This window comes from Echiichthys vipera, assembly GCF_963691815.1.
Source record: "Echiichthys vipera genome assembly, chromosome: 21".
Taxonomy (NCBI): domain Eukaryota; kingdom Metazoa; phylum Chordata; class Actinopteri; order Perciformes; family Trachinidae; genus Echiichthys; species Echiichthys vipera.
The window spans coordinates 19,743,089-19,763,044 of NC_139846.1; the positions used below are offsets into that span (position 1 = coordinate 19,743,089).

The 19,956-nt window shown below is 40.3% G+C and overlaps 1 protein-coding gene across 1 annotated transcript in view; it reads left to right on the forward strand.

Moving 5' to 3' along the window:
• Positions 1–14,784: 14,784 nt before the first annotated feature.
• The window catches only part of wwp1 (WW domain containing E3 ubiquitin protein ligase 1), a 28,140-nt gene continuing 22,968 nt past the window's right edge, over positions 14,785–19,956 (forward strand). The window contains exons 1-2 of the mRNA XM_083935924.1: positions 14,785–14,914; positions 18,861–18,917. The gene's annotated coding sequence lies outside the window, so the exon portion shown is untranslated. The remainder of the gene's footprint in view (positions 14,915–18,860; positions 18,918–19,956) is intronic.

Below are 19,956 nucleotides of genomic sequence, written 5' to 3' on the forward strand. Positions count from 1 at the left end.
TTGTTGACATATTTCTGTAGAAAAAAAAGAAGAGACATGCTGCAGAGGAATCGTTCGTTTGTGACCTTGAAACTAAATATTTACCTGCTAAAATGATTTTTTAGTAGAGTGCAAAGTGGAAAACAAAACGCACCTCTGAAGGAGCTGAAGGTGATTTGATCATGTTGCGTTTTTGCAAAAAACCCAATGTGAAATCCTGCACATGTCTGGGAATTTCATCCTGAGGTTGAACGTGGGCTGGCGGGTGAGGGTCATCTGTAGAAACTCATTATAAGTGGCTGACAAGAAATGAGATATGAGCTATAAGATAAGATAAAGCTGGATTCATCCCGAGGGAAAATACTATGCAGCAGTTGCAATACAAAGGGGCAAGTGTGCAAATATAAAAAGTCTAAGATTACAATAAGGTGCAAGCCCCAAAATTCACAATATGTACAGTCCCAAAATCAGGTTAACATCGTACAAATCTGTGTTTACACAGGTGAACGGTCAGGATACGTGTAAAAAGTAAAAACATGTATGTAAAAAAGTATAGTACAGAATGTTCATAATTGTGGCCAAGGTGCCCATTGTGTCGTGTGACTCAGTTTCAGGGAGAAGAGGAGTCATTTCAGTCCTGCCCCCTCTTTAAATGAATCCTGGCTATTTACCTTTGTAGTGCTGTTTGGTTTTTGTGTTTTGTCCTCCACAGCTGATCTAACTAAAGCAATGTGATATATGTGATATAGGCACAATGTTTTGTTGGACTTGTTCTCCTAACTGTTATGCCTATTCCTTTATTTAAGTGCCATGAAAAAACAATAGAAAAGAATGCTTCATCATGTGTATAACTTTTTAATGAGACAGTTTTGGTTATTTATTGAATTGAATTTGTATTTGGCACAGTGCATATTGATTAACATTTATGTAAATATACCAGATTTAGCCAGAAGGCTAATTTCCATCTGCAGTCCCTGGCAGCATGTAAGTCCTAGAAGGCAAATAACAACAGCAATTAACAAGAAGGGTTAAAAAAAAACCTTTAAGTGAGGTAATAGCAACACTTTCTGATAAAACATTAATCATTACCACATGTAGAATATTCAGTAGTCCAAGGCATAAAACACATGAAGCATGCAGGACAAACGAGAGTCCGCATCAGACAAATACACATAAAGTTAACCAGGACTTAGCACTGAAATAGTGTACAGCCGTTACAGCGAGGCACGCATCCGCACATTAAGATGTGTTAGTCAACAGGAAGTAGCCCACCAGAACAGACAACACATGCACACAACAGGACAACATACAGCAACATCGCAAAAGGAGAAGAAGAAGAAAACCCATCATAAACAAAACAAACAAAAAATAGGAATTACAATAGCTTTAGTAATATACCTTTCCAGATTTATGATGACGTCATTTTAGTATACACAGCACAAGCTTATAGGATGACTGTCAAAGTAATCACAGTAGGATCAGAAAATGTATATTTAAACGGCTCAAAGGGAAACCCTAAAGTGACGGACAGCTCCTATTTTGACTGGCTCAGCATGATCTGGAAGTGGGAGGCCTTTGCTCCGCATACCACAGCACATGTCAACAACACTTTTTTCAGAAAGAACTGATTTATATATGTATAATGCTACTTCAATTGGACTATTCCTGCTAGCTGAACAGATTTATGACTTAATGCAATAAATACTCTAACCCATTAATACTTCATCAGCAGTGTGACTATGCAATAAATTAGGATTTATGGTGAAGCTTGGCAACTGGCGGCCTGTCGACATAATCACAGTTGTCAGTCTCAGCGCTGTTACTGCAGATCTTTTCCTGTTGCTATATAGTCATTCATTGGTGATAAAAAAATATATAATGTAGGTGCAAAATTCAGTTTACTCTGTATTTGAAATCCACTGCATTGATGCTCTTTCATAATAGTGTGTTATGAATTAAGTTGCTGTTGCATATTTCAGTAAATCTCAAATATGTGACCGGGGAAACATTGAAGCATTACTATACACTATAAAATATATAGTGTAAAATACAATACATATACAGTAGAAGCAAAAGAGGAGATGCAGCTGGTGGCTTGCAACAGGATTAGATTAGGCCTTAAGGTTTTCACCGAGGACCTCTGGTGGACGGAGGAGGGAGTGACAGAAAGTTGAAGGGGCAAATGTCATTTGTATGTTTTTTCTGGTCAGTTAAGATTAGTTTAGTTTAGTTTTTGTTTGACATATAAACAATGTAAAACACATAATGATAACACATGAAACAACATGTTACCTGTACAGGCTTATATGAAAACCACACCCAAAAAACATTTGAATAAGAAAAATACAACACAAACAAATCAAAACGATACAAAAATAATCAAAGAAAGAAAACTATTCTGCCTGCAAATTTGGGGGGCGTAGGTTTGTGGTGTATTTGCCATTTTACCTAGAGAAACATACATTACATTGCAGGGCGGCTGTGGCTTGGTGGCAGAGTGGGTCGTCCTCTGTTCGAGAGATTGGTGGTTCGATCCCCATCTCCCCCCGGTCCACATGTCGAAGTGTCCTTGGGCAAGACACTGAACCCTGAATTGCTCCCCGTGCTGCGCATGGGTGTGTAAATGTGGTGTGAATGGTTAAATCAGATCAGATTAGATGGTGTGTAGATGTCCACTGCCATCAGTGTGAATGTCTGTGTGAATGGGTGATTGTGACAGACACTGTGAAGCGCCTTGAGTAGTCAGATGACTAGAAAAGCGCTATATAAGTACAAGTCCATTTACCAAGTCCATTACTGCGAACATTAATGACATTGAAAGGTGTCCTTAATGTGTCATTTTAAGAGGATTTTAGGTTGGGGAACATAGATGCTCCTTTGCTACTTTGTAAGGAATACTGCAATTGTTACTCCACTTGATTTGACAACTATAATTACTTTAGGCTCCGCGTACCCCTAATGTGTTTTCAATCACTCTTGGGTTGGGTTATGCTGACGTACTGTATACGCACTGAGGTATGATCAATGGATAAATTGCCCCACCACAAATGAACAAGGGAATATGTAACTCAAGCACCACTATTAAGTGAAAAGCCTTTAAGACTTTACATATAAACTATATGATGCCTTTATAAAATATGATGCATTTTCTATGAATTACACTACCAGACGTTATATTAAGAAGTTAGCGTTTGCTCCATTTCAACCATAAGTACATGATATATAATACTGTAACACTGACGGGGTCCATTCTGCATAATGAGTACTTTTACTTTTCATACTTTCATTATTACCCTGTTAATACTTGTCATACAGTCACGTGGAGTGCTTGTTATTTATTTTTAATTACTTTTAAATGTATGCTTTGCGTAGTAACTAGTTGAATGTGCAGTAATGGTAATGCGAGTAGCACGTACTGGGACTAATTAGTGATGTTGTGCTGCATTATTTCCTACCTAAACACAGTCTTGATGTCGCTTCAACAGGGTCTTTAATCCAAGTCAGGCAGAGACCACTATTTGCGAGAAGAGGACAGCAGAAACGACAAAGGACGCAGGAGCCGGTAAGAACTGTGTGGGTTTAATTCCAGACACGATGAGCATAGAAGTTTCTAGTTGAAGCATTTCTGCTGAGCAATAAATTATTCAATCTAATCTATACACTTTAGTCTTTGTGATCTCGACTGAGAATTAATTGGGGAAAAAAGTCAAAAGGTGCAGCTTAAGTTTGCACGAAGCCACACATCACAACTTAGAATATTCTTCATTCTTTATCACAGCTTTGGGACATAGTTGTTCATGTGCACAAAGAAAAAAGCAGCTAGAGTTTCCAGCTTTCAATAATCAAAACCAGCACTAGACAGAAACAGAAGGAGGTGATCTAATTTGGGAGCTCCCACACTCATCTGCCGTGCCTCCCTCTTTCTCTTCTCTCCACCTTCCAGAAGCCTGAAGTGGTTCCTGTTCCTCCAAATGATGCTCAACCTCCTCGTAAAGCGCCACCCAAACCTCTGAAGCCCAAGTGCTCCCAGCCTTCTCAAAGCTGTGTGCCCCAGTCTGGCTGCTGTGACAAAGGTGTCAAATGCCACTGCCGCTTCTTTCATGCAATCTGCTTCTGCCGTAGGACCAGCTAGTAATATGGGGAGAGAACATAGAAAGTACCAAAACTGAGACGCGAGAGTAAACTCAAACATACACCACAGGCCCATGAGCAGAGAGGCCATCACCCATGCTGCCACAACATGCTGTTATAGCAGTTTAAATCCACCACCTCAACATACAGACGGATGCATCATATGGATGGGGCAGTAGGCATAGCCTCACAAAGTCAGCCTCTTAAAACAATAAATGTACATTTGAAGGAGTTCAAAAAACTTTTATACCTCTTGTGAAAGGCAGCTGCTTGGAAACGACTATCCGCCATACACTTACGCTTAAATCCTCCTAAAATGCATTAATTGTTATGTGAATTCCTTTGAAAAATACTTACTGTATATTATCAGTATTATCATTATTATTATTGTACTATTGTTCTCATTTTTGATGTTGCTGACGTTGTTGCGATGTCATTTCACCAGTGTCCTGTGACTACATATATATATATATATATATATATATATATATATATAAATGTTTTGTATTGTTTTGTTTTATTTACATTGTTTTGTTCATAATTGCGTGAATTACATGTGAGAGCTTTATCTGATGAATTAAATGTGTGTTGTTGCTCATGTTATTGCTCCCCTGCACATGAATTTATGCTACGTGGCTTCTTCAGTTGATGGTCCCTGTGTGTAGTCCTCAATGTGTTGGATACACAATCACTGCGGCCTTAGCAAGTGCTAAGTTATGATGTGCAAATCCCAAGGTGAAACAGAGGACAACAGTAGCCTACATGACAGCAATGTGCAACTGGGTGGTTTGAGTAATAGCATCCACAGCATCTGTCATTGGGAATATAAAAAAGGATTAGGAGCAGCGGAAAATTAGCAGTTCAACATCTCAGTAATGTACTGGGATTACTTGGTCTATGTGACTTAAAACACTTGTTGTGAATGTGGGTCACAAGCATTTCTTTGGTCAGCGGCAGCGATCATTTTTAGGAAATACGCTTATTTTACAGTTTTAGATCGATACCACTCTCGGCCTATCAAAAGGTAACAAAAGTCACATTCCAGCACCAATGAAGCTCACTAATTAACATATATCTTTTTCGTTTAATCCATATAAAAAAGTGTAAAAATGACAAAGGGTGGTTTAACCTGGAGTTGAGTGCCATCGTGGATGGGCGCAGTAACTTGAGTCTCTGTTCTAGGCAGTGTCCCCATTCAGGATCCTAGGGGCCTGAGGATAGAAGCCTCTCATTATTGGTCTGGTGGATCCGGTTTACATTCCTGCAGACCTTATGGAGAGAAGACTTTTACCTGGGTGGTTAGTAAATTCAATGAATCTCTTAGCCTTATTGTTGTGGCGCCTGCTGTAAATATCCTGTAGCCAGGGTAGAGCACTACTATTGTATGTTCAGCTGAATGAACCAAGCTTTGAAGGGCCTTGCAGTCCTGTTCGGTGCTGTTTTTGAGGGTATATTTGGAATTTCCTCAGGTGTCTAAAGTGAAAGAGTCTCTGCCTTGCCTTTCTCACCTTGCAGTCAGATGTGGACAGCAACCGTTCCACCCTTTTCACTGAGAAGCTGTTGATATTCAGGGAGGTGTAGTTCCTTCCCTGCTTCTTTTATCTTCTCTTTAGTCTTAGTGACGTCCAAGAGTGGTCCTCAGATAGGCTTTTTCATTGTATCCATAATCGACACTGCTGTTGTCTGCAAACTTGATGATGATGTTGGAGTCAAAAGTGGCTACATGATTGTGTGTGTGTGTGTGTGTGTGTGTGTGTGTGTGTACAAAGAGTACAGCAGGGGCTCAAAACACAGCCCTAGGGTGCTCCGTGTTAAGGGTGAGGAAGAGGTGGGTCAAACCACCCTCACCACCTGGGGTGTGCATTTCAGAAAGACATGGATCCACATCACAGTGATGTGTTTAATCTCAGGTCCTTAAGCTTTGTGACGAGCCTGAACTGCTAAATCGACAGGAATCTCAGTAAGGTGTGTTTCTTTTCCAGGTGAGATAGGGTGGTGTGGAGGATGTGTGCTATGGCTTTTTCTGTAAATAGGTTGGGACCTAGCTGTAGTTTGTCAACTGTGCTGGGTATTAAGGAGCACATGTGATCCTTGACTGGGTGTCATTGGGTGTTGGTCATTCAGATATGCTGGTCTTGTTTTCTTAAGTGCAGGAATGATGGTGGGCGCAAGTGGGTATGACAGACTGAGTCAGTCAATCAGTCAGAGTCATTTTGGTAGACAGCGCTTGTGTTCAATGAAATCTCATCTGTACTTATTAGAGTACAACTTGTGCTCAACTGGTGTACCAATGTTACCTTAGCATTGCTTTGTAGATAAACCTTCTGACTTTTCAGTCATGCCAAATGGTACAAATAAATACGTTACCCACATATGCTGTTGGCACGCATCTAAGTGGTGTCCTGTATGCTGCCATCCTTTAGGTTCACAGGATACATTAAACTGTTTTATAGTATGTTGCTGTGTTAGGTTTCCTATAACCATTATCCTGACACCAGTTTGTAATTACGTGTGTTGTGCTTAAAAGCTATGACCTCACAATAAAAAAATACACCCTTAACCAAGTATGTTGTTTCTCTGTAACAGCTTAAATGATACATTTTTGTGATAGGGTACATATAAATATCACCCTGTTGCTTGTTTCACCGCGTTGTGTGTTTAGGAAACAACACAGCACTTTGCTGTCATGGGGACAGCCACTGTCTTTCTCTGCTCCATTGTGAAACGTAATTGACTTTAATTTAAAAAGTCAACTGGATGACAGTAATTATAAAGAAGAGGGTTGGTTTTTATCATAAACTTGAGGGTACTACAGAATTATCCCAGTAATAGGCCTTGTGGCAGGTATCATATTGAGGTGTATGTGCTTGTTATGTTTGTTAGTGTATCGTTGTGTCTGATGTGTGTCATTAAAGAGCATCAAGCTTAATTAAACCAGATGATCAAAGACGTCTGTGCTTAATAATGAAAGATGTGCTCTTACCGTAAACATGTCTGCAGTTGATTGGAACAAAAATGACCAAGCATGACAAAGCAATTTCAGTGAAAAGCAACTGGACTTGGTTATTTGTCTAGGAACACGTTTCACTTCCCATCCAAGAGGCTTCATCAGTTCATGTACGCATCTGACCAGGCTGGGACTGGTCCAGGACCAGGACCAGGCCGGGACTGCTCTAATTATCTGGTGTGGAGATCCAGGTAACAAAAATGACGTAAATCTAAAAGTTTACTTACCCTCATGGCACATGTGTGCATTAAAAGCATATTTCTCTCACTTAATCAGTAATAATAAACACAGTCCTTGATGTAGTATCTTTCACAGCTGTAGCCAAATATTTCCCTAAACAGCCATCTGTTAGCTGCACATCCTTAGGGACTCATGTTTTTTTTTTTTTAATTTCTCATCTCATCTCTCATCTCATCTTCAACCACTTATTCGGGGTCGGCTCGTGTGGGCAGCAGCTCTAGCAGGGGACCCCAAACTTTCCTTTTGCGGGCCACATTAACCAGCTCTAACTGGGGGAACCCGAGGCGTTCCCAGGCCAGTGTGGAGATATAATCTCCACCTGGTCCTGGGTCTTCCCCGAGGTCTTCTCCCAGCTGGACGTGCCTGGAACACCTCCCTAGGGAGGCTCCCAGGGGGCATCCTTACTACTCGGTCATGACGCATCCTTACTACCCCGGGCTTTCTCCAGGCAGGATCTCTCTTCCTCTTCCTCTTCCTCGTTGTTCCATAGAGTCTTTGTGAATCATTCTTAGTCCGGCCCCTCGCCTGAGACCACTCTGCCATGGGAGACCCTAAATCCATTGATTCATTTAAACCTGTATTTAAGCTTCAAAAATCTTTTTTTAGTAATGTTGAGATAATTCCATAAGTGAACGCTGAAAATAATAAATAAATATAAAATAAACAACTAAATAGTTCTGTATGTTCAGTATCAGTCAATTGCTGCCCATTTAAATGAAGATGAAATACATCTAAAATAAATGGCTATATGAAACCTTTTTTGAATTACCCCAAGCATTGGTGTTATCAAACTACATACCGACACTGCTATAGATATGTCTTGTCCTTAGTCCTCACAAATTTTGAGACTCTTGAACATTGAACATTTTCTAAGCTGAGGTCAGCTACTAAACCTGCCTCCTTGAACCCTACCAGCTAAACCTTGTTTTAAGCCATTTATGGGACCTACATGAATAATAATGTCAGCTTGTCTCTTACGGATCTCCTTCCTCCGGAAGTTTACGCCAGGCTCAGGTTCTAGCTGTCTGGCAACACCTGGAAGCTGCTGGACATCATCCTGGAACCATTTTCTTCATGTATTGTAGGCTATATTTACATATTTATGTATAATTTTTGTCATTTGGATTGTAGATACTGTAAAGCTGGGAGACACTCAGCTCGGACCGACATACTACATCAGCGGGAGGAGGTTACTGGGTGGAAGAGATTGCCTGCATATGATCAAAGTTAAAATCCAGCCCGGATTATGAATCGAAGCGTTTAAGCATAACAAATCTGTGCTTTAAAATGAATGGATTCAAAATAAACTCCCACCTCTATGAAAGGGGGGAAATGGATGAAAGGAGCACACATGTATATGCTTTATCCATTAGATATGTTCAGTGTGTTCAGACCATAGGCTGCATTTGATTCTGTGTGACTGCTGCTTTTGAATGTTTTCTCCCTTTGAATCAAGGTGTGGGAACTCCAAAATGCTCGGATTAGAGTTGGCTGCCAAAGAAAATGGATCCCATTTTTCTGAAGGACAGGGAGTAGGCTATATCCTCCTTTATTCCCCCAGTATTCCTTACCGACAGAAAGGGTATTAATGCATGCTTCCTGCATGAAGCATATTTCCCATGCAATATCACGTGGGCTTGACCCTGCACTGTGGCAAGAAGCAACTCCCAAGCTTATGGATTTTGTGATATTATATATGTTGTGTGTGTTTGTGTGTGTAGCCTCTACCCTCAGCTGTGTGTAGACAGACTGAGTAAGAGTTCAGGCATAAAACTGCCAAAGGCAAAGCACAGCGGGTCTGTTGTTGAGCAAGCACACCGTTTCTTGAATAAAATTTAAATGCCTTCACAAACCTGTCCGCAGACAAACTGAACATTATTGGAGATCCTTGTGATATTGATTACTCTGACAATCCTGCTATAGAATAGGACCATTATCAGTGTACCTTCTGGCTTCATTTAGTTTAATGTTGTATCCCTTACAGAGCCTGCAGAATATCCAGTAAATCATATGGATCAATGTAAATACCGATGGTCTCATTTATAGAACTGTTAATGCGCTGCCTATGGGGTTGAACATACACACACGTGATGCCAATACCTCAATATTTATACCATAACACATCAATGCAACATATGGCTTAAAAACAAAGACGCTAGGGTCAGCTGCTCTTGGCACGCTCAGTTAAAACGGAAAATGATATCTTTCCCAAAGTATTTACTACATGGTTATTGTATTACTGCATTAGACTGTATGGGTTGTCATCATATAAACCATATGTTGTACCCATGGCTAAGAGACTGACAGAGCCCCTTTTCACACACACAATGTGACAGATTCACACTACGCTTCTTCTACAAGCCCTGGGTCGAGTGTCTGTGAAAGATGTAACTAATTACTTACTATTCTAGAATTCCATTGTTTACTTACTGTAGGTTTCACACTGGCCATTTTTGGCCCCGGGTTGATTGAATTTGTGGGGATCAACCTGGCTAACTCTGCTCTAGGGCAGGTCTAGCAAGCCCTAGCCTAGGCTAATGTCGGGATCAGGATGGTGCCAGTGTGAGTGCTTTCTTAGCCCCAGGCTAACAGTTCAGTGCAGTGTGAAAAAAGCCCTCAAATGGCTTTTTTAAAATGTAGTTGATTTAACTGAGGTTCAGGAACGAGCCCATACCCCTCTCCCTTCACTGATTCCACCACTCACGCCTCACAATTAACAACCTGTGTCCCATTAAAGCAACACCTGTGTCTCAATAACTCAACTACCTGTGCAACCATATTTATATTCGTGTCTTACCCACTCTCTCTGGTTCGTCTCAATTTTCGCAACCCCCCCCCCCCCACAAACCCCGTTCTTCTCCTCTCTTTCCCCTTTTCTTTTAAATAAGACAGCAGCTCAGTAGTCCTCACTACAATGAGAGGCTTTTGGACATGAACCCGGGGAGGTTGATGAAGCAGCACACATAAAGGCGTAACCACACTCAGAGCTACGCTTCCCGGGCAGGTGTGACATCCATACAAACCTCAACCCGCTTTGCACCATTCATCCCCGATCGACCCACGGCCTTCATCCATGGCGATCGACCCTCATCATTCCCTCAACCCCTCTCTTCATCCCACCTAAATGCACCCTCACAACACCTTCTAGCATTCCCCGGCTATTCCAATTAAACTTCTCCAATACCGTACAATGGTGTGGTCTTGTTAATGAACTTGAATGATGGATATTCCCTTTTGTTACGTTGTTATATATTACTAAACGAGTTGGAGCTAGGTTGAGACATTGGGGACTCAAAGGTTGAAGGTAGGTTGAAACATTTTGTAAAGGCATGCTCATAAATTCTATATATATCTGACACATGCTGGTTGTTATTACAAGATTCTAAACAAAGTTTAACAAGGACATGTTTAACGTTCACAGAATTTTAAGTACGCTTAGAGCATTTTCTGCAACGCATATGTCCACCATATATTTTTATCTCCCTGGTGGACAGTGTTGTTTTCTCACGACTAGTTGGTGTACATTTTTCAACAAGACTTCAGATTGAAGAGCACTGGTTTAATAAAGCCCATGGGAGAGGGCTGGGAAACATCTGGATAAAAATCTCACTCTTCTTCATGCTAAATAAATATGAACATTAAACTTTAGAAGTGTGTAGTTGAGATCAAAATGATGGCCAAGTTCCAAATTAGGATTGATCCTAGCAATCCCCCCCCCCCCACACACACACACACGAACACTCTACGCCCCTCTTTGCCATCGCAGGCTGGTGTGATGCCATCACAAGTTGGTCTCCAGTTGTGCCTGACAACTCTGTGCTGCATGGTTTATGTTTGTTTTGTCTTATCACCATTTTACCACTACTTGTAACTGCATCTTTTGGCATTGTATCAAGATCTCCATCATGATTGTCGTATTCAATTTATGTCTCATTGCTTATTGCTGCTTTGCATGGTTGCATGTGTTTAAAATGGCTATAATAAGTGTTGCTTGGCGGTGTTTTGTTGCTTTGTGTCGCTTGCTTGCATGACTAAACGTGGATATTGTTGATGTGTTACTGTACTAATGTTTTGTTGCTGTCTTTCTGGCGTCTTGTTGTCTTCTGCCTGTACATTTGAACCTGTACTAATGTCTTGCTGCTTCCTGTCGCTCTGGTCTCAAGACATCTGGCCAAAGGACTGAAAAATAGACAGCTGGCTAACACTGACACATTTACAGTAATGTTGATTAATGTTTGAAATAAAAGCTGATGCCGTCCACTGCACACAAAAATACTGCACCACTAAAGCATATGCTGACTTTATGTATTTTAGACATACTCCTCCATTGCCTTCAGATGGCCTAACACATCCTCCCCCCACTGAAGGTCCACAGTGAGAGCATTAGTAGTCCTCAGGTGGTCATGTTTCTGCGGGGGAAACTGAAGAAAATGATTTTTTAATTATCCTCATGGCCTCATCAGAGGGGTCCTGCCACAGATGGCCTTTCCTGAAGTTGATGGTCTTCTTTATTATCTCCCGTGCACGATGGTGAAGGCTGTCTTGGTTGACACTCCTCTTCAGTGTGTGGTGGTTGGGGTTGGTGCCTGCAGAATAGTAGTCCCCATTTTTTAAAAAGGGGAACCAGAGCTGTACTCCAAATGTCAGGTATCACACTGCTTTCCTCTCTTTTTGCAGGAAAGGAGGCTCCAACTGATTGTCCATATCCAAGAAGAGCAATGCAGATTCCTTCCTGGTGTGGAACAGTGGACTAACTCTTGACCCTTGCAGGGTTGGGGCGGGGTAATATGGTCGTGACATCAACAGACAAATTTAATTTCAAGACCAGATTGCATTTTTTAGGACCCATGTGACACAAATGTGATAGATTTGATGTTTTGTATTAAGTGTAATATTAACAAAAAATATACAAATGACAAATGAAAATGAACCCCTCTGTATGATTTATTTTCAGCCAGTCTTTAACATATTGTTTATCATAAAGTCACTGACCACAGGCCCCTGCGTACATAATGTATGTAGTGCATTAACAATAATAGTAGGTGGCCCTAGAAGGTTCTGAACCGGTCACTGAAACTTCCAACAGCTTGATGCGGGAGACAGACAGTGCAAATAAAAAAAAGAATTAGCCTACCTTTACTAATCACCTACATTCACTATTCATGTCAAGGATGGGCTTTTTCATAGCAGACAATTAAAAAAAAACAACAGATATAGCCACCTAATAACATTAACAGTGGCTCTGTTCAGTAAAAGTGTCAGTCCTGACAGCATACTCAATACCAGGGCCTGAAAAAACTACCACTACTACATGGAGTACAGCCATGAACACTCTTATCAATTACATGCTTTTCCTGCAATCAAATGTCAAATGTCTACCTACCTATATCAGAGTGTGTAACTTAAGAATACAAGAGCAGAATTAATAACTGAAGTGTTTCCCCAAACACACGTGCAAATCTGACATTTGGTGAGTTTTTTTTGTTAAATTTCAAAGTCAGCTTGATTGTCAATCAGAATCAGAATCAGAATCAGAAAAACTTTCATAATTCAGAATTATTTTCAGACATACACAGGAATCGAAAATACATTTCTTTCCGAACCACTAAGAATGGTATTGTATACAAAAAATAAATAAACAATAGTGCAAAGGTAAGGCACAACCAAATAGTATAGAAAAATAAAGATACTTGAAAATGTGCAGTATATAGGACATGTTGATGCTGCAATTGACATTTGTACTGCCCTGCTGCACAAAACAATAAAACTGTCTCTACTCAGATTTAATACTATTGCTAATCTATATTACTGACCCAAGAAGTATGGGTCAACCATTTCCGGGCTCACTCTTTAGCATGTACTACCTTTAAAACGCCCTGCTTGTTCAGATGTTCTAAGACACTGTGCCTAATAACTAATTTCAAATGGATTTAGACCAGTGTATACAAAGTCTATATCTGGTAAGAGCAGACACCAGTAGCACAGTTGTATAGAGGCTACATGAGAAGTGAGGTTGATATGGAGAAAGATAAATGTACAAATCGTACTATGCCAACAATCCACACTAAGAAAACAGTGACTTATGAAATAGTCTGCTGTTTGCTGTCCTGAAAGTAAATGAACTGCATATTTAGTACACCTGAAAGCAATTGTATAGGGTATAATTGCTGTGGGTTTGCTGATACTTCTGATTTCAAATTGTCACCCCTAGAGTGGATCTATTTCTAATTAAATGGTTGAATAAATATCTGGCTGTATTTAGGCTACACTCAATGAAACGTGATTATAGTAAGGACAAAGTATAAACAGATTGGAAGTAAAGGTTAAAACTTCATCTGAGCTGTCAGTGTACTGTTATAAAGGGGAAGAATGAAAGAACAGATGTTAATGGTATAGGGCTTTACTGCCAGTATGCTTTCATTCTTTGCTCTCTGCACTAAGAACACAGAAAGTCTGACAATTAAGACCCAGACCTCAGATATAAGAAGAAGAACCTTGGCAGACTAAAGTGCTGAACTGTGTAAACTCTGGATTTCAAACTCAAACCTGATAAACCCTTTTTTATTACTTGGGAAATTGGAGCTTGATTTTGCTAATCTTTTGCTGGCTTTCTGATGTTGAAAGATCAAAAACACACGATGGCCCCAGGCTCTCGGGGCCTGTTACTAATGATGTGAAGGGTGTATCTTAGAATCATCAACATGAATCATGACATATGCCACCCGGAAACAACACCACCGAGCAGCCAAAAAGAGCAGCTAGTGCCCTCAGGCACTGGCGTGCACAGGGAGGGGGCAGGAGGCGGTTGCCCCTCCTCATGGCCTAACTAATTGTTGAAAAACGTGCGGTACAGTGCTCCCTGTGATTCAAAACGTGTGTTAAAGAGCCCTCATGGAGGCCAAACGTGTGCTGCAGTGTCCTCTTCAGTGGCGAGGACTTGCTGGATATGCCCTTTTTTCCCGTTTTCGCCCCTGCCCTTCAAAAAGTCTGTGCACGCCACTGCCTTCAGGTGAAAACAAATTACACCAGCTGGGGCCAGAAGTGCAAACATGTATCCTGGGTGGAGTGTCCCTTTACTCCACCAATAAATAAATAAATAAATCAATAAATAAAAAATAAGAATAATTCAAGAAATGTTGCCACAGGAAAACAAAGGTATAATTCACATAACATATGAGAATGATGTGCTTGCATTCATTTTGACAAGCAGACAACATAGTGGTCTTGGTGTGTGCACTGTAAAAGAGCACCATAAAAATCATGGATATTTAATTACATTAGTAGATGATAAGCAGCTATGTTCTGGTTTGTGCAATAACCGCATTACACCTCTCCAAAAGTACTGACTCAGAGGGTTAACGCTCTTGTCCCGTGTTATTACACAGCAGTATTTGGGGTGGCGCGCCTGTCGCCCGTGTGTTTTGCTACTCGGACGCTTCTGCACAGAGATGGCAACAGAACCGTAGCAGACAGTGCGGCCTGTACGGTTGGGCATTTGACCGACAACCGTAACGCTAGAGACGCGAAGAGTTGGAAAGGAGCGGAACAACGGGCAAGGTAAAACACAGCTGCTTATGTAGCTTCAACCATTACGAGTAATTCTTCACAAGTCTGTCTTTCACATTCAACCAAACTGTGCAACTACGCTTGCTGAATGCGTTAGCAAGCCGGCGAGCTAACTTGGCTAACTCCTTGCTAAACTAGCCGTGTTTGCTTTACTGTGAGTTTATACAGCTAAAGATTAAACAAACACGTTGAGTATTTGATTTATGCGAGGATATTATTATCTGGCTAGCTAATAATGTGTTTGACGATGGTTAAACGGGTAGTCAGCTTAAACAAATAACAGTAAATACTGAAACGGGTATTTTTTTTTCTGAAGCTAGCTAGCTGACTTTAGCTTAGCTAGCGCTAGTGGCTCCTGTCTTATCTGACAGATACACACACTGTACCTGTGCGAAATGTCTGGTGCTTACCACACATTGGTTCAGATTTATTATTAAGTTACTCTCGCTGTGTATGCTAGCGTTAACATGTCAGTAACGTTGGTTAAGTTAGCCAATGTTCGTGTGTGATGATCAGTGTTTGTGTTTGTAAATTCAACAAGACGTTGGTTTTAAGATCTGCTAAGAGTGAGAGCAATCTGCTCCTTTATTATGCAATAACCCATGGTCTTGTTTACTGAACTTTGTTATCTTATAGAAAAAAAGAGACCTCGAACTTTTAAGTGAGTTGACAATTGTCTTCTTTGGTCTTGGACAATACCTAAGTTAGTTAGGACACAGGTAAACAGGCCTGACAAGAGGCACCCTAATACAGCAGTGTTTTAACATATCAGGAGCGCCGTGGGTCTATAAATACTGAACAAGGACAATGTAACTCTTGCACTGTAACAGTACATGACTGGCAAAGACAGACTTTTGGGCACTATGTTCTGTAGGACTTGCTATCAGGTGTTAGTAGCTCAGCCTAGTTTAGGCTTAGCTAACACCTTATAGGAATCTCTATGAGTAAAAGTTGGCTTTTCTGTAGCTTGTATTTGTTTCAGTGGCTGATGAAGATTTTCTACACACTCTTGGCTATAAGTATCCTGCTGTCTGTCAGCTACATTTGACCGTTCAGGATGTACTAGGGCCACAGACAGTGCATTTACATGCAGTTTAGAAACCCGAATATATTCGGGTTAAGAGCATACCCCGACACCATGTAAGCACCATACCCCGGGTAAAATCAGGGTCCTCAAACCCTGGTTAACAGGTCTAGAGATCTCCTTCAGTTCCCCGATTATTCGCCCATGTAAACAGCGTTCTCGGGTTATCATCGGGTTTCTCGTCTGCACCTGTTCCCCACTCCGCGCTGGTGGAAATGAAACAAACCAGGAAAAACAGCGCCGAAAACAACTTAAAAAAAACAACAACAATAGAGCGCTACCTTTAAACCTTCGAGGACTTCGAAGACCCGATTCGGTCGTAATTCTGTCCGAAAGTCATCCATTTGTGATTTTAACAAAGGTGAACCTGGGAAAAAAAACCATAATCAGTCCAGTCCAGTCGGTCATTTTCCCATTCAACCCCTTTCATGTATACGAGGGGAACTTCAATAATCTGATTATTCCCTTAACTAGGTAAGGCCATTTTTGGGTTACTGATGTGCATGTAAACGCACTGACAGTGGGATTCACAGGGAGTCACATCAAGCTGTCATTTGAGCAGCAACTTTTGCTGTCTGGCTCTGAAATATACTTTGTCTCTCTCCCTCCCTCTCACCCCGACTCACCCACACACACATTGACCTTTGGGGCAAGTAGGAGTCGTATTCTGCAACAACTGTGTGAAGCCAGTGTGTCATGCTAATATAAAGAAAAGTTTCGAGACTTTATCTGCTCCCGGTTGTTGTTGAGATAAAGTAGAGCTAGGTTAAAGATCATTATTCACTTATCATTACACAGCCTTTACTCTATGCAGTGAAATTGCGAGCAAAATAGCTGACTCATTACTAACTAATCATTTAGGTTGCCTGATGGTCAGTAGACTCCCGCAGTGAAGTCCTATGTTGTCTGATTGGACTGATTAAAACATCTCGCAGGTAAAATGAAGCTTCTCCTGCCTCCAAAGATAAGAAGTTTGCTTATTAGAAAACTAAAACCATGAAACCATTTAGTGTAGTACTTAAAAAATGAACATTACAAAAATGTTATCGATTACCAATAAGGTTGCTTGGCCTTCCTAATCCAGACATGCTGTCTAAATTGTGTACATTTTCCTCTTTTTAGAAAACCTTCAGAAGAATCAAGTTAGATAATTACAGTGTAAGTCAATCTTAAACATGGCACAATTAGGTCCAACGAGGAAATGAAAAGTCCTGGCCTGTCTATGGAGTCAAAATGCATACTTGAAAGAAATGCTGTTTCAGGGCATATACAGTATGTAATGCAGCCAAGAGCTGGTGAGCAGCAGAACTGTTGTCGAGTTTCTAATGTTCATGTTCAGATAGTCTAGTTCTTGTAGTTTTTGTCCCAGCTGATTGAGGGTGTTATGATGCAATGTATTCTCTGTATTACTGAATGGATACTTTCTTTTGCAGGGAGTTGTTGTGTATGACTAATGTGCTGACAGTGGTTAAATGTCCAGAAGTCTTCCACACATCAATTTGTCACATCCCATCTCTGTATGCTGCTGGTTATCTTCAGAATCAGAATCAGCGGGCAACATTTGACTGTGTGGTTAAAATCATCACTTGCCAAAGTATTTTTTTAAATGCTGGATAGTAGGGATGGGAATCAGAGAGTAAATTTTAATACAGTATTATCACGATAAGTTGCCTATGATTACAATGGTATCACCGTACAGTGATTCTGCGATATTTGATACATTGCAAAACAATCATCCAGGATACATCACGATATCCTTGTAACGGAAGACAAAGCATCCCAACTCTTAGAAATGTGGTTGTATTCATCACACTGACTGCAGCTTTTCCATGTTCATGTGTGCTGTCATTCCCATTTACAATAGCCATTAACTGGCAAAAGGCAAATGACAGGGTTAGAGACGTGACAGAGTAATCAGGGTAAATTAAGTTCATAGAAAATGTTTAAAAACTAATAAATTAATGCAAAAAATACACATTTCTCTCTTTAATAAAAATATGAATATTTGGCACCAGTGTATCAATATCATATTACTAGACAAAGTACTATTATATAATGCTATTTTGTCCCATCCTTAACAGATCGTCTTGAATAGTCAAATCCTTATATTCAAAAGCCATTTTGGATTTTAAAAAATCTGATTTGGGTCCAGATTAATGCTTTAGGCAAAATAAAGACCTTCAGTTGGGATACCCCAAGCTATCTTCCAAATTGATATTTTTACAATTATATTCAATTATATTTACACTTTTGAAAACCATCTAGGGAGAGCTCTGATGAATGTATGAAAATTGGTCAGGATCAAACGGAAAAACCTGCACGTCTGACCTGTTGATTGTCAGAATACACTGAATCCAGGCTGACACTGGCAGAGCATAAAAACCTGATATAGCAGCGCTAGTGCCAGACATTGATTGGGTGTCTCTTGTTGGAAGATGCACTGCTCATCACTGGGTTTTTCTATGCTGTTGCATTCTTCACAAGGCATCCTTTGCTTTTTATCAGAGTTCTAGGTTTAATAGAAATAAGTACCTGACAGGCCACAATATGCTTGTGTTATTTTTTGGTTTGGAACATATGCTTATCTATCTAATTAAATGTTTCCCGTTAGTCAGATCTAATGTTATTTTGACGAGGGAAAAATCAAGCAAAGCAACAGGCGTTTCACAGAATGAGCCATTCATTCCTCCAACACAATAGTTAGTTTGTGTGGAACAATTGCCACTATATGTTATGAGATATACATACAAAGTAATACATTGGTTTCATAATCAGAGGACATGCTTTGAACTGCTACAGTCAGCACCAGCTGCGCTGAGCCTTGTCCTAAAAATGAGCTCTTTTCTGTTTCAGAGGAATCATGGGACACGGAGTGGGCTGAACCAGAGGGTCTAGCAGCACACACCAATTGTGAGTATAAATAGTTTCTAGCATTGTGTCCGTGTAAAGTGATAATAGGCGAAAAACACTACATAGGGATGGACCGATTGGGAAATTCTAGGCTGATATACCAATGGGGTTAAAGTGATAAGTTAAGGTGATAAAGAAATCTGAATCTTTTTTAAAGTCATCATCTTTTTGTTACACTATCTTTGAATGAGCACCTATTCAATCAAACACATTTGTGAAACAGCCCTTACTAATATATACTTCTTTACATGTAAAATAACTGCTTCAAAAGCCTTTTAGCCTCCTATACAATTACCCTCTCAATGACAATCGTTTTTCATTACCTAGACAGCCCAACTAAAACATTTTGTGAAACATAAATTAAATAAAAATGTTAAAGCCATTGCAAACACAATAAAATATTACTATATTATACTATGAGTGTATTACTGCTTTTATCGAGTTCAAATCTTTGTCAATCCACTTTGCAGTGAGGCTAAGCATACTCAGAGCTAGCATCCAAACTCATGAATGTGTGGTCATGCCATGAACTCATCACCGTGTTAGTAATCTCTTTTGATTTAGTGCTGTCCATGGGGAAATTTCTCCCTCTCTTAAATGCTGTAGTTATCAGAAACTGGAGTCTTGCTGGTGGCAGTGTATGATCTTTCTCTGACACACAGTGACACTCCCACATGGTAATACTCCCAAACATTTTCTTTCACTGTAGCAAACCACATATGCCCACGGCGCCCTTTGACAGCAAAACAACACATAAACTTCGTCCACTGCCATCGGTAAATGCCATCCATTTTTGCAGATTGGTAGATAGCAGTCAACGGGGTGGATATCAGCCGATACCAATGTTATGCCAATAGAGGTGCAACGAATCAAAAAAACTCACGGTTCTCGGATCAGAGTCACGGATCGGATCATTTCTTCGAAACTGCAAAAAAACATAAAAACAAAAATTCAAGAAAAATTAACATATTTTGTCTTTTTCACTACATGTGGAAAGCACCCTATCCGTGGGCCCAGTCCTGCTTCATTCACTGTGCTA